We start from the raw sequence: 14521 nt of genomic DNA on the forward strand, positions 1-14521 counted from the left end.
TGCCACTTTCCTGGTGGGCAAGTCCCTTTGTCTCTCTGAGCCTCATCTGCAGTTGAATATATGTGAAACTGGGTGTGACATACGACTATGCAGAGTACAAAGTACTATGTACTTATGCACTAAGCACTAGGTACTAGGTACTATTTAGAGGTACTACTAAAGAGCAGGGAAGAAACTGGGGTTTCTCAGCCAAGAAAGAGGGCAAATTTTAGAGTTTCCCTGGATATGACTTAAGGGGGTAACACATATATCACAGAGTTCTAGAAAAACTTAGAATCAACTATACTTCAATAAAAATTTTTTTTAAATAAAATAATAATAAAAAAAGAAAAACCAAGCAGAAAAGAACCTCGGAGATCAGAGTACTACCCCCTCAGATATTCAGATATTCTGAATATCTGCGCATCTGTAACATGACTAATGGAAAAATGGGTTTGGAATGTGGGTTTTTCTCTCTTAAGGCATTCTCATGTCTGGCTTGGAGTCCTGGAAAGAGCTTCCTAAGTGTCTAGTCCTGGATCAGCACCTATGACGCATATGACCTTAGGCAAGTTCCTTAAGCCTCTGCGAGCCTCGATTTTCTCATCTATAAAATGGGGCTTCTGATCTTGCCCTACCTGTCTTACAGGTAGGTGTGACATGAGGTTTAAATAAGGCACCGCGTGTGAAAGTGTTTTGGAAATCTAAAGTGACTTCACACCTGCAAAGCTGCCTCACTATAGCTCTGGTCCACTGCCCAGAGTGGAGAGGCGTGAAGGGAATGGCCACCAAGACCCTCGTTCAAAAGTGGGTCTTACAGGGACCTCCCTGGCGGTCCAGTGGTTAAGACTCTGTGCTTCCACCGCAGGGGCATAGGGTTCGATCCCTGGTTGGGGAACTAAGATCCCGCATGCCGCACAGCATGGCCAAAAATTAAAAAAAAAAAAAAAAAAATTAAGTGGGTCTTACAGAAGGGGCCATCTAAGAGAGAGCCCCTGAGCACCAGTGATCGCTCTGGAGCTGGGGAGGCAGCAGAAGGAAAGGCAGGCAAGGCCCTTTCCTCATGGAGCTTAGAATCCCGCTGAGAGACAGACAATAGAAAGGGAGACAAATAAAAACAAGGTAGCTTCAGAGAGAGGTGAGTGCTCTGAGTGAAATGAAACAGGATGAGGCTGTTAAGGAGGGATGGGGCTAGATGAGGGGGTGACCAAAGAAGGCTTCCCGGAGGAGGTGGCACCTGAGAACTAGGACGTGAGTGACAAGGACAGCCACGAGAAGACCTGGAGCACGAAGTGTTCCAGTGCAAAAGGACAGCCAGTGCAAAAGCCCCGAGGCAGGAATAAATTCCTGTTCAAGGAACTTCGAGAAGCTGGTGTTTGGAGCTGCAGGGGGAGAGGGCAGGCGGGGCAGCGGGCCAGGGCTTGCAGTGGGTTTCAGGAGAGGCTAGTGAGACATGATCTAGTTTGTGTTGAACTAAGATCAGCCTCCATTGGGTTGGAAGTTCCATCTCTTACATGCCATGTTGGGGGCCCCAAGAAATTTTTAGGGCTTTCAAGGGCTTTATCCAGGAACCAGCAAACCTCCTAAACCTACATACTAGGAAAACTGAGAGGCAGAGAGAAAGGCCATTTGCCTAGGGGGCCCCACTGCTTCCTTCCTGGGGCTGGCATTCAAGCCCAGGTCTCTGATCCTGGTCCCTGAGACCCATCCTCTCCCCCCAGGGCCACCCCACCAATGGAGGATGGGAGGGGGTTCACTGAGGCCGCAGAGCTGGAAGATGGGCCCAGCGCCCCAAGGCTTCCAGCTTCAGCCGGTGAGATCCCAAGGCTGGGCTCCAGAAAGGAAGGGCATATCCCAGTTGGGCCTCATCCTGCATCACTAGGCCCAGTGCTCAGCCCTCAGCTGGCAGTGGAGGGGGGCGGTGGTCAACTCCAGGAGCTCAGCCAGCCAAGAGCAGCCTGATTGAGCAGGAAATGGGCCTGCAGCCAGAGAAAGCATCAACCAGCACCTGGAGGCTTTGTTCCCTTTATTCCCGTTGCAGGCTTTCTGAGGCACCTGCAGCTGGGCCTCAGGAGCACCAGGGCCAGGAAGGGGCTCCCACGGGATCTGGTTCTCCCAACAGGGAGCGGCCTGACTTGTGACCCGGAGGGAGGTCTCCTGATATAATAACAACAATAGGTTCACTTACTATGTGCAAGAGACATTTCAGTTAACCCTCACAACAAACCGAGGAGGCATGTACTATTATCATCTACATACTACAGATTATGAAATGGGGGCACGTGGAGATAAAGTGACCTGTGCGAGGTCACACAGTATAAGGAAGTGAGAACAGTATGGGCTTTGGAATCAATGAATCCCAGCCCTATTTGCCTCTATGACCTTCGGCAAGGCATTTAAAAATTTACAAGCCTGTCATCTTATTCTGATCTCAGAGGACTGCAGTGCCAATTAAATGATTTGAGATATGCAAAGCCTCTGGCGCGTGGCTCTCCATCCAGACAAGTCTTTCTGTCCTCCTCCCCACTTCCCATAACTCTGTGACCTTGGCATGTTACCACCACCGGGCCTCAGTTTCCTCATCAAAGAAATAGGTACAATGACATTACGCAATAGGGCTGTTGAAATCCTGATGCTCTCCTGAGAGGCATGCCTCATCTTTTGAAAAGGCCCCATTCCTGAGACCATTCAAGGAAGGTGCCATTTTACAAAATTGCCATCTTTGCTTTCTATCAAAATAAACAAAGAAACACAAATAGAAAAACCAGTCTTAGAGCCATTCCCCATTTGAGACAAAAAGACAGTATTACGCACACTGCTGGGCTTAGAAGGTTTTCTCAGAAGGAAAAACAGAAGTGACAGCTCAAGTCATAACATGGCTACCAGGATTCTCTCTAGTTCCACAGCCTGGGACAGACGACACCACTCACAGCAGCGGCAGCAAGACGGACAATTGTAGGCTCACGCAAAGTACCAGGGAAGATCCTCCAGGGATTTCAGCCAAAAACAAGACAAAACACTAAACTCCTTTTCCTATAAATCAGCCAATATTTTTCAAGTTCTTGTATCAGTAAATGCTTCTTACCCCCAATAACAGGGAATATACATGAAAACATAGGTACCACCACTGTTGTAGATACACATCAGGGTGGTGGTCCCAGCTCTTCCCAAGGGCCATGCCTGTTTCTCTCAATCATCTTTTGGGGGATAAACTGCTCTTTCTCTGGTCCAACTCAGCCATTCATGTAAGGGCTGCCAATCAGTCTACATCACTGCCCCTGGTCACAGTGATTGGTCCAGGAGAAGGGTATGTGATCCAGAAAAACAAGGCTATCAGAGCTTTTACCAGGATTTCAAAATTGGAGCTGGAGAGGAAAATCCTGTTCCTCTTGGACTGGTGAGCTCGAAGGATATAAATCCGGACTAACGACAGCGATTTTCTGGATGCAGAAAGCCTGTTTGCAAAAAACAGGGGATGAAGACCTCAAAGAGAGAAGCCATGATGAGTAGCAGGGTGTCCTGACATGATAATCTCAGATTCCTGTCGTCCCTAAGGCAGGCTCAACCCTTCCTGCCCATCTGCTGGTGGTGTGTTTCAATGAGCCAATAAGCTCCTTCCCATACCTTGGGAGTTAAGAGCCCTGCCTAACCCAGCCACCAAGCATTGTGTGGTAATAAACACAGCAGTTCAGTAGGAGAGATGTCACAGGCAGGACTTGATGACTTGCCAAGTGAAAGTTTTAGGCAACCTGGGCTGTGACGGCAGAGACAAACAAGATTACCTGATTCATTCAAATCAACAAACATTTACTGAGCCCCTAGCCAGGGACAGTATTAGGCATTCAGGATATAACAGTGAATGGGACAGACTAAGTACTTTCCCTCACTTTGGAGTAATCAGAAGGGACTTCCTGGAGCTGGGGAGGTTGTAGGAAGTCACTGAGGGATGGTAAAATCTGGCCAGGCAGAGAGTGAGGGGGAGAAAAGCATGAACAAAGATATGGAGGCATAAGACTCTTGTCCGTGAAGGCGCATTGTCTTGTATCTCCATGGTGCCTGGCTACAGCGGGCACTCAGTATGTTTTGTTTTTTGTTTTTGCTTGTTTGTTTTAATAAATTTATTTATTTTTGGCTGCGTTGGGTCTTTGTTGCTGCGCGTGGGGTTTCTCTAGGTGCGAACGGGGGCTACTCTTCACTGCAGTGCATGGGCTTCTCAATGCGGTAGCTTCTCTTGTTGTGGAGCACAGGCTCTAGGTGTGCGGGCTTCAGTAGTTGTGGCATGCAGGCTCAGTAGTTGTGGCTCACGGGCTTAGTTGCTCAGCGGGACCTTCCCAGACCAGGACTCGAATCCATGTCCCCTACATTGGCAGGCAGATTCTTAACCACTGAGCCACCAGGGAAGTCCTGTTTTTGTTTTTTTTTTTTAAATAGGAATAAATGAGGTAATACATGTAAAGATCCTATCTTTTTTTAAAAAAAATATTTTATTTATTTTCTTTATGCTTTTGGCTGCGTCGGGTCTTAGCTGTGGCACACGGGGTCTTCATTGAGGCATGCAGGATCTTTTTGGGCTTCTCTCTAGTTGTGGCGTGCAGGCTTTCTCTCTCTAGTTGTGGCGCACAGGCTCCAGAGCGCGTGGGCTCTGTAGTTGTGTTGTGCAGGCTTAGTTGCCCCATGGCATGTGGGATCTTAGTTCCCCAACCAGGGATCAAACCCGTGTCCCCTGCATTGGAAGGCAGATTCTTTACCAATGGACCACCAGGGAAGTCCCTGTTTTTGTTTTTAATATTTATTTATTTATTTGGCTGCACCAGGTCTTAGTTGCGGCACGTGGGATCTTTTTTTTTTGAGTTGCGGCATGCGGGATCTAGTTCCCTGACCAGGGATGGAACCCGGGTCCCCTGCATTTGGAGCGCGGAGTCTTAACTATTGGACCACCAGGGAAGTTCCTCAATACATGTTTATTGCATGGTATGCATAAGTGAATGAATACGTGAGTGAAGTAAAGTGCAAGTCATTTGGGGGAAGAGCAGGTCATTCAGCTTGGCAGGAGAAGAGCTACTTTTAGAGAAGGCAATGTTGAGGAAGGCAGATTGAAGCCAGACCGCAGAGGACCTTGCTGAAAAGTGTGGACTTGGCCTGGGGCACACCACACAGTCCCAATTCTGGCAGGGCTCGTAGGAGCTGGCCAGGCAGGACAGTGGATCTCACAGGCCCCGTGGGGCCCCCACCTCTGTTGTGGTTGCCACACGCATGCTCTCTCAGCCTCGCCAGCCAGGCTCTGCTCAACACCCTAACCAGCAACCCAGCTACCCAAGGTCATGCCCCAGACACCACCGCCCTTCTGGCTCCTGGGTGAAGCTGCCAGCACATCACTCCTGCCCAGTCTGTAATTTAAACATGATCTCCTCCCAGCCTGACTGCTCATCGCCTTCCGCACCCCAGATGTACCCGCTGCAGGAGCTGCCCAAAAAGAAGAGGTCTGGTGTCCATTGAGCCCCTGACCTGGGCTACAGGGAGGGGCTTGAAGTCCCAGCTAGGCTGAGCCTGGGCACAGCTGGGGTCACCATAGTCGGCTCCTGAGCTCAGAACTAGGGAGACCATGCCCCCTCGTGGCCAGGAGACAGTCAGCACCTTGGTCTTCCCGGACTACGACATATTTACACTTTTACTTTACTTTAGGGAAGTTTTAAAAAAGGAAATACATTTCTGAAAAGCTGAGAACACAAATCACATAAGTTAGGTTGACATCTCAAGGAAACTCATAGTAAGACTTCCAGAAAAAGCTATTTCAGATTTTCCAACGCCAAAGCAAATTTTTCTGACTCTAATTTCTTTTACGTTTATCTGCTAAAGCAGGAGGATGGGATGTCTGAAAATTGTTGTTTTAGGTATTTTCCAGCTCTGTGAAGAGTCTTCCCAGGTTAATATGTTCCGTGAGGTTATGGAACATGCCTTCCACTTCTTTTGTGATTCTCACAGCCCTGTCAGGGCAAGCGGATACCTCATTCATTAAATAATCTGTGAGAGTAAAGAGCTCCTCTCTACACATTTCTCAGCTTTGAAAACTCAGCTTTTCACCTGCATAGTGTTTGTCTGCAATGGGGGCAAACCTCTGAGCATTGGTGATATTACCTTATTTACAAGCATTTTTGTCTACAATACGTAATGCCCTGTATTAGGTGCTCATTGTTGTTGCTGGTGGTAGTGTTTGTGGAGGAGGAGAATGGAGATTGAAAAAAAAACTACAAGACAGATCCTGATCTCAGGGGCTGTATCCACCTTAGACAGGATATACACACATGACACAACTTGCAAACAATCACAAACTAACAGCAGGGTATAAACTAAACATAAATGTGCTGAGAGCAGTAATCAGAGTGGATGGAAGGCTGATGGCAGGACACTTGCTGGAAATATGGTCTGAGAGGAGTCTGGAAGAATGCCAGGCCCGAAGACTGAGGCCTTCTGGGACTGAATATTTGTCAAGAAGGAGGCCAGCATCTACACAACTTTGGAGATACAACCATTATGCCTCCAAGGCATGGTGGCCTACCTGGCACCTCCTCTCACTGTTCCATCCTTGCCAAAGACCCCATACTCCTTCCCACCCTCCTGCTCCTATCATTGGGCTGCCACATGGTCAAACATGAACCACTACCAGGGATACCTGGCCCACATGTACACCTCTTACTGCCTCTAGCCAACCCAGGGCTATTCCTAGGGGCATCAGAGTACCCCTTGCCAGTACAACCTCGGTGAGGTTCTACTGATTATGCCTTTGTCCTGCCTCCGTCCTAGAAGGGAGCCAACCAAGTTCTTTGGATCCCCAGAGTCATGAAGTCTCCCAATCCCAGAAGCCAGGTATTCTCATGGCAGTGAATACTTGGGCAGGACTGATGCAGGCCTATACATGGATGGGGCTGTAGTACACTACAGGTGGTAGCCATGCACTCTGCCTGTGAATAGCCTGGAAGTTTGTTCCAGTCATTGGGTTCAGTATAGAGGTCAGGGGTTATGAAATGCAATACATGAAGTGGTGTAGCTTGAGGGCAGGAGTCAACTGTTTTAACCACATCTCAGACCAGGAAGGTCATTAGTGAGGAATATTGGGTGCGAGAGGATTGAGAGATTCCACTGGGTCTGTCCATTCTTCACTAGTAAATTTTTCAAAAGACAAAGCAAATGCTAATTGATTCATTTTAGTTGGGTATAGAATTGCCACACAGTTTGGAAATCCTCAGGAACTAGAAAGTTGCTCAGTGAATAAGAAATTCAAATAAAGACAATCAGATGAACCAAACAGCTGAAGACATCAGATCAAGAAAGCCCACGGCAGTCATCTTATCACCCCAAGTTCCAACTTTTTAGGATCATCTCTACATTGGATTCCACCAGGCCTTTTTTTTTTTTTTTTTTGTGGTACGTGAGCCTCTCACTGTTGTGGCCTCTTCCGTTGTGGAGCACAGGCTCCGGACGCGCAGGCTCAGCGGCCATGGCTCACGGGCCCAGCCGCTCCGCGGCATGTGGGATCCTCCCAGACCGGGGCACGCACCCGCGTCCCCTGCATCGGCAGGCGGACTCTCAACCACTGCGCCACCAGGGAAGCCCCTCCACCAGGCCTTTTAACCACTCAGGCTGCAGCCCCCTCTCAAGACCGTAAGGATTGTATATTACCCTAGGCAGTTGCCCACCCACCGCTTTTGGAACAGCTTGTGGCCCTTTCTCTGGGGGGGATTTTGCTGTCATTGATGACCTCAGCATTTGGACCTGTACCTGTTTGGATTTGGCCAGTCCCTGAATGACCCAATTAGACTCTGTGATCTGGCTTCTGGACAGAACAACTTTGCTCCTGGGCTCAGGGTGGGGGGCAGGGCATCATTTGGGATAGTTTTGGCTCTAGGTAACAGAAACCGTACTCAAGCTGGTTTAATCAGTGAGGACATTTATTGTGTCATTTAATAGGAAGTCCCACGAGAGGGTGGTTTCCAGGTAAGCTGATACAGCATCTCAGTGAGGACATAAAGACCCCAGTTCATGTGTTCCTTTGTTCACTCCTTCCCTGACACAGGAGATTGTGCCATTTTGCCCTTCATGCATGAGAGTCCCTGCTTCCTCACAGCCCTACCAACAGAATGTATTGTCAAACATTTGGATTTTTGCCAATCTGATAGGTGAAAAGTGGTATAACAGTCTTATTTCAATTTTAATTGCTCTTACTATGAGTTAAGTTGAGCATTTTTTCCTGTGCTTAAGGGCTACTTACTTGTTTTTCCTTTTCTGTGAACTTTGTCTTCACCTACTTTTCTCACTTTCCATTTGGGTTGTTGACCTTGGATGCAGGGTTTTTTCCATCTCTCTGCTCTGGCCTTTTTAGTGCTTGCTTCCTGCTCAGGCTGGAACCAAGATGGCAGCAGCAGTTCTAGACATTGAGATGTTCAGAAATTAGGTTTGTCACTTTCTGTTTGTAGCTAACCCAGTTCCACTTTCCAACCCCCTTCTCCCTTTCCTGTTTCTTCTTTATTTTTGTTTGTTTTTTTGGTCTCGCCGTGCAGCTTGTGGGATCTTAGTTCCCTGACCAGGGATCGAACCCGGGCCCCCTGCAGTGGAAGCACCGAGTCCTATCCACTGCACCGCCAGGGAATTCCCATCCTGTTTCTTCTTTGGACAAGAAGGGCTAAAAGCTGACTTTCCCAGTTTGCTTTGCAGTGAGGAGCAGCCATGGGACATAGTCCTGCCCAATGAGACGAAAGTGGGAGAGTACGAGGAAATTTCTGGGAAAGATTTGGTCAGAAAAAGCACAGGTGTCACTGGTATAGCCCCTTTCTTCCTGCCTTAACATGAACAGAATGGCTGGAGTGGCAGCCTTCTTGACACCATAAATGAAAGACAAAGACAGTCACAGAGATGTTGATCCTAATATTATTGGAGCCACTAAACCAACACCAGGAACCACCTACCTCCAGAGTTTGTACACAGCTCATTAAATATCTTCACTCTTAAATTATTATTTGTCAGGGTGTGGGCAGAGGGGGGTGTGTTCTCTTACTTGCTGATGAACACATTCCTAACTGGTACACTGTGGCTTTCTCTTAAGAGGGAGAAAACTTCCCAGAAGTCACCCTCCCCCTTTCCCTGGACTTCCCCTCAGGACATTGGTCAGATTGGGTCACATGTCCTTTCCTGAACCAATCACCTCAAGGGGCATAGGATTCTCCTTAGGTCATTGGGGTCATTCCTGGGGTGGGGGCAACGTTCACTGGCATATGGATACAAGGAAGAGAGGTGGAAACCAGAGGCAGGAGGATGGTGGCATTTTTAGAAAGGAAGGGGTGAGGAATGGCTGCTGAGTGCACAGGCAGTGGGGTCTCCTGCAGTGAGTGAAAGAGTAGCCTCAGCTCGGGGCTGCGCCTGGGGGAGTGGCTTGTGTCTCACCTGCATGGACACGCTGCCCAGTCACACTGCTCTAGGGCATTGCAGGCTCTACCTGAGTGCAGAGATTTGTGACCTGTCTCACCTGTTGGGCAGCAAAGTCCTGTAAACTACGAATGCATAGCTACATGAGCTACATATACGTCTCTCAATGAGGTCAAAGAAGTGGTTGTATTTCCTTAAAACAAAAACAAATTTTCCTTAATAAACGAATAGATTATACCAGTTTATAAACTCCATGAGGGCAGGGGTGTGTCTTTTTTGGTTTCTGCTGTACCCCAATCCCTAGCAATTGATTAAAAATGTTGAACAGGACAGAGGCTTTTTTTTTGGCCGCACCTCGCAGCATGCACCCCCTGCAGTGGAAGCTCGGAGTCTTAACCACTGGACCCCCATGGAAGTCCCCAGAGCTTTTCAACACAGACCTTGACATCAATCAGTCCACTGATTTGGGGCCTCTGATAATTCAATCTGCTACCGTCCGACTGATTTATACTGGTATCTACCCTGTACTTCTCCCTCTCCACTACAAGACTACAACAAGAAGTCTATTTGGAGACCTGCTGAACCCAAGGATATGTGCATCTAGCATTTCAAGCCAAGGGTGCTGTGGAGCTGAGGCTGGTGAACCCATTCTGGCTCTCAGGAATCATTGCTTCCTTTTCTGGGGCTTGCCAAATCACCTCTTTATTCCTGCTCAGCCCTCTGACTCAACGTTTGAAGTCTCCACGTTCTTTCCTTTTAATATCAGGAATGGCCTTTTGACCCTCTCCAAACTTCCAGCTCATTTTCTGTTGTAATATCTCAAAAACCACAGGCAGTGACTCAGAGTCCCAGTGCCCATGATGGGGATATAATGAGTCCAGGCCAAAGAACATTATTTCAAGGAGCCAGGAGCTCATTTACAAACTCTCTAACCCACCTTGGACTAGCTAAGAGCTAGTTCCTCCCCGACGGTACTCACTCACACACACACTTCTCCTCCAGGTCTGAAAGGCAAAGGCCCCATCGCCTGATGAGTTCCCACCTTCCAGCATTCCGCCCCCAGCATCTAGCAGCAGGCCTGCTCTTTCTTTCATCTCCTTGCTCTGAAGAGAACTAAAAGCTCCTTTTCATTGTTCTCCCTGGCAGTATTCTATTACAGTTGTTTATTTCCTCCATTATAAAAAGTAATATAAACTCATTTAAGAAAATGTAGAAAATCCAGCTAAGTAGGAAGAAGGAGTAAGGAAAAATAATATACTGCCCCCTATACCTAAGGTCAAGCACAGTCAACATTTCAGTGCCAGAAACTAACACAACATTGTAAATCAACTATATTCCAATAAAAATTAAAAAAAAAAAAAATCCCAGTCACACCCTTAAAAACAAAACATTTCAGTGCCTTACGGAAGCTATTCCGACAGGTCTCCCTTATCCTCATATGCCTTCTTTATACAATTTCCTTTTAAATCTAACCTCTAATAATGAACAGTTTGTATACCTCCTACAATACAATTATAGAATCATTGTGAATGTGAACAAAGATTTAACCCACAGCACCCTCCAGCACAAGGGATGTTTTCTCCAGGAACAGGTGACCATGTAGAACATGGCATGACCAGGTAGGGATGCTCGGATAAGGCCATTCCTGGCAGCAGCTTGTACAAGCCCAGAAAAGGTGTGAGATGTGCCCCTCATTATTACAGTCGTGCTCTTTGGGGAGGAGGGGGTAGAAATGGAGACAAAGGGGTAGGCTTTCACTTTCACTTTATATACCTTACAAAAAACTACGAAAAAGAATGATCTTTGCAGAGATTATTACCTTAGTGTCTTAATCTCTGCATATGTTATATGGTGAACATATGTTGCTTTGGTAATCACAGAAATATAACACATGTGTTATGGGCTGAATAGTGTCCCTCAAATCTGTATGTTGAAGTCCTAACCCCCCGTACCTCAGAATGTGTCTGTATTTGGAGACAGGACTTTTAAAGAGGTAATTAAGTGAAAATGAGGTCATTAGGGTGAGCCCTAATCCAATATGACTGGTGTCCTTATAAGAAGAGGAGATTAGGACACAGATGCTCATAGAGGGAAGCCCAGGGAGAAAATGGCCATCTGCAAACCCAGAAGCCTCAGGAGGAGCCAACCCTGCCAACACCTTGATCTTGGACTTCTAGCCTCCAGAACCATAAGAAAATAAATTTCTGTTGTTTAAGCCACCCAGTCTCTGGCACTTTGATATGGCAATAATACAAGCTCTTGGCTTTTCAAATTTTCACACTGAAGGTTATCGCTGGTCATGAGAAACGCACAGGTTCAGGAATTACTCCCCCCCCCCCCCCCCCCCGCTGTGCTGCACAGCATGTGGGATTGTATTTCCTCGACTAGGGATCAAACCTATGCCCCCTGCAGTAGAAGCGCAGAGTCTTAACCACTGGACTTCCAGGAAAGTCCCTCCTTTGAACTTTTCAAAGCGGATTTAACCTTCAGTGTGGGATGCAGGTAGCCACACCCTTTCCTTCCCTGGAATGCACTGCAGTGTGAGGTGATGTCTCCCAAGTTTTCGCTCCAGGTAGATTCAAATCCCACTGGGACCACCTACAGGGCAAGACCATTTAGGCTCTCTTATCCTCAGTTCCCACTCTGTAAAGCAGAGATAATAAGAGCAGACAGCCTTTTTCTTTAAGTCCTAAGGGAGATGAGACACGTAATGGTGACAGCACAGCACAGCGGTTAGGAGACCAGATCCCCAGCCCACACTTGCTGAGCTTGGTGGTTCAGATCCTGGCTCAGCCACCTTCCTCCTGGGTGGCCTTGGGCAAAGTGCTTCTGCCCTCTGTAAAATGAGGATTACAAAAGCATGATGATGGGGACTCAGTGCATTAATGTATCTAAAGTACATATATTGAGAATTAATATATCTAAACTACTCTGTCTAGTAGAGTAGCCATCAGCCAGCTGCACCCGTTGAGCACCTGAAATGTGGCTCCTTCAAACTGTGATGTGCCGTTAAGTGTAAATTCACGTCGGATTTTGAAGACTTAATAAGAAAAGAGAGTGTGAAACATCTCACTGATAATTAATATTTTGCATCTTTTAGATTAAATAGAATATATTTTACAGTTAATTTCACTTAAAAAAAACTTTTTAAAATACAGAGCAGTTACTAATTTTCCCCTTGGGTATCACCCATGTGTACATTAGGTATACATATTACTAATTTCTGTTTGTATTTCTTATTTATTTATTTATTTACTTTTGGTTGCATCAGGTCTTAGTTGCGGCAGGCAGGCTCCTTAGTTGTGGCTCGCTGGCTACTTAGTTGCGGCATGTGAACCCTTAGTCGCAGCATGCATGTGGGATCTAGTTCCCTGACCAGGGATCGAACCCAGGCCCCCTTGCATTGAGAGTGTGCAGTCTTATCCAGTGCCACCAGGGAAGTCCCCTGTTTGTATTTCTTAAACAGTAAATAAAATAAAATGCAGCTACTAGAATATTTTAAATTATATATGTGCTGGCACTGTATATTTATTAGACAGCTGGCTTAGAACAGGGCCTGCCTGGCATGTAGCAGGAGTAACTGAAGCCGCTATCAGTGTTTAGCGCCTGGACTTGGTAAGCACTTATCAAGTGGCGGTTTTTGTTCTGAAGACTTCTCAGGGGCCCTCTCCTGCTTCTGCTTTGGAGATCTATGCCTGGAAATGCATTGTCTGTTTCCCTGCAGGATTTTGTCATATTCACCCACTGGGAGAGCTCCCGGTCTTTCCTTTAATCTTCGCCACCCCCAAGACCTCTCCAGGGATGTCTACACACATGGGCGCACACACACACACAGACACAGACATATACACACACGCAGGTGTAGACTTTCTCGAGGTCTAGTCCTCCATCACCTCCTGTCACCCCTGCAACTGTGGTCCCCAAGCACCTCTGCATCCTGCACTGAGATCACCTGGCCTGGGTTTGGGGATCCCTCTTTGCCATCATCATTCTCTGCTTTCTCCTCAGGCCCTGAACTTCTGAGGCTTGATCTGTGATGCTCAGACAGATGGAATGTTGCCAGCAGGAGCTGTTAGCAGGCTGCCAAGAGGCTGCCCAGAGCAGCTTTTACTCTGACAAATTCACTCCTGGGGTCCCCAGGTCTACCCACGTCCTGGCAGCTGGTGGAGAGAAGATGGAGTCTCAGCTGTGGACTTGGACAACTCAGTTTCTCAGGAGGTCACGTTTTCAATGCATTTAGCGGGGTGAGAACAGTTTTTGTTTTGGAAAATATCTGGATCAGCCACTTTGGTTGAGGAAGGGGAGGTGCCAGGGCATGGTTAAACGCATGAGGAGCTAAACAGCTTTACAGGGGTCGTTAACAAGAACTTGGGGAAGGGGACCCCCAAAAGAGAGAAGACAGGGGAGAAGGTCAGGAAAATGAAAAGGGGCCAGAACACAATAGCAGGAGCCTCAGCCTAGGAGTTATGTGTCTAGTGAGAAATTCCCAGTGGCAGGGACAGAATGGCAGTGGGAAGGGACTTTTTAAAAAAATTGTGGTAAAATACACATAACATAAAATTTACCATCTTAACCATTTCTAGGTGTACATCCTCCTTGTTTTGTAACCATCACCACCATCCATCTCCAGAATTCTTTTCATCTTCCCAAACCAAAACTCTGTACCCATTAAACAATAACTTTCCATTCCCCCAGCCCCCGCAACTGCCATTCTATTTCCTGTCTATGAATTTGACTACGCTAGGTACCCCATATAAGTGGAAACATACTGTATTATGTTTGGCTTATTTCACTTAGCATAATGTCCTCAAGGTTAATCCATGTTGTAGCATGTGTCAGAATTTTCTTTCTTTTTAAGGCTGAATAGGGCTTCCCTGGTGGTGCAGTGGTGGAGAGTCCGCCTGCCGATGCAGAGGACACGGGTTCTTGCCCCGGCCCGGGAAGATCCCACATGCCGCGGAGCGGCTGGGCCCGTGAGCCATGACCGCTGAGCCTGCGCGTCCGGAGCCTGTGCTCCGCAACGGGGGAGGCCACAACACTGAGAGGCCCGCATACCAAAAAAAAAAAAAAAAGGCTGAATAACATTCCCTTGTATGTATAACCACATTTTGTTTATCCATTCACC

The 14521-nt window shown here is 47.3% G+C and overlaps 1 protein-coding gene across 3 annotated transcripts in view; it reads right to left on the reverse strand.

The window, feature by feature from the left end:
- SEMA4B (semaphorin 4B) overlaps nt 1–14521 on the reverse strand; it is a 91769-nt gene that overhangs the window by 50157 nt on the left and 27091 nt on the right. For all 3 annotated transcript variants that reach the window (XM_060293843.2, XM_060293844.2, XM_060293845.2), the window contains one exon: nt 8246–8401. The gene's annotated coding sequence lies outside the window, so the exon portion shown is untranslated. The remainder of the gene's footprint in view (nt 1–8245; nt 8402–14521) is intronic.

Source organism: Globicephala melas, chromosome 2 (genome assembly GCF_963455315.2).
Source record: "Globicephala melas chromosome 2, mGloMel1.2, whole genome shotgun sequence".
Lineage (NCBI taxonomy): Eukaryota > Metazoa > Chordata > Mammalia > Artiodactyla > Delphinidae > Globicephala > Globicephala melas.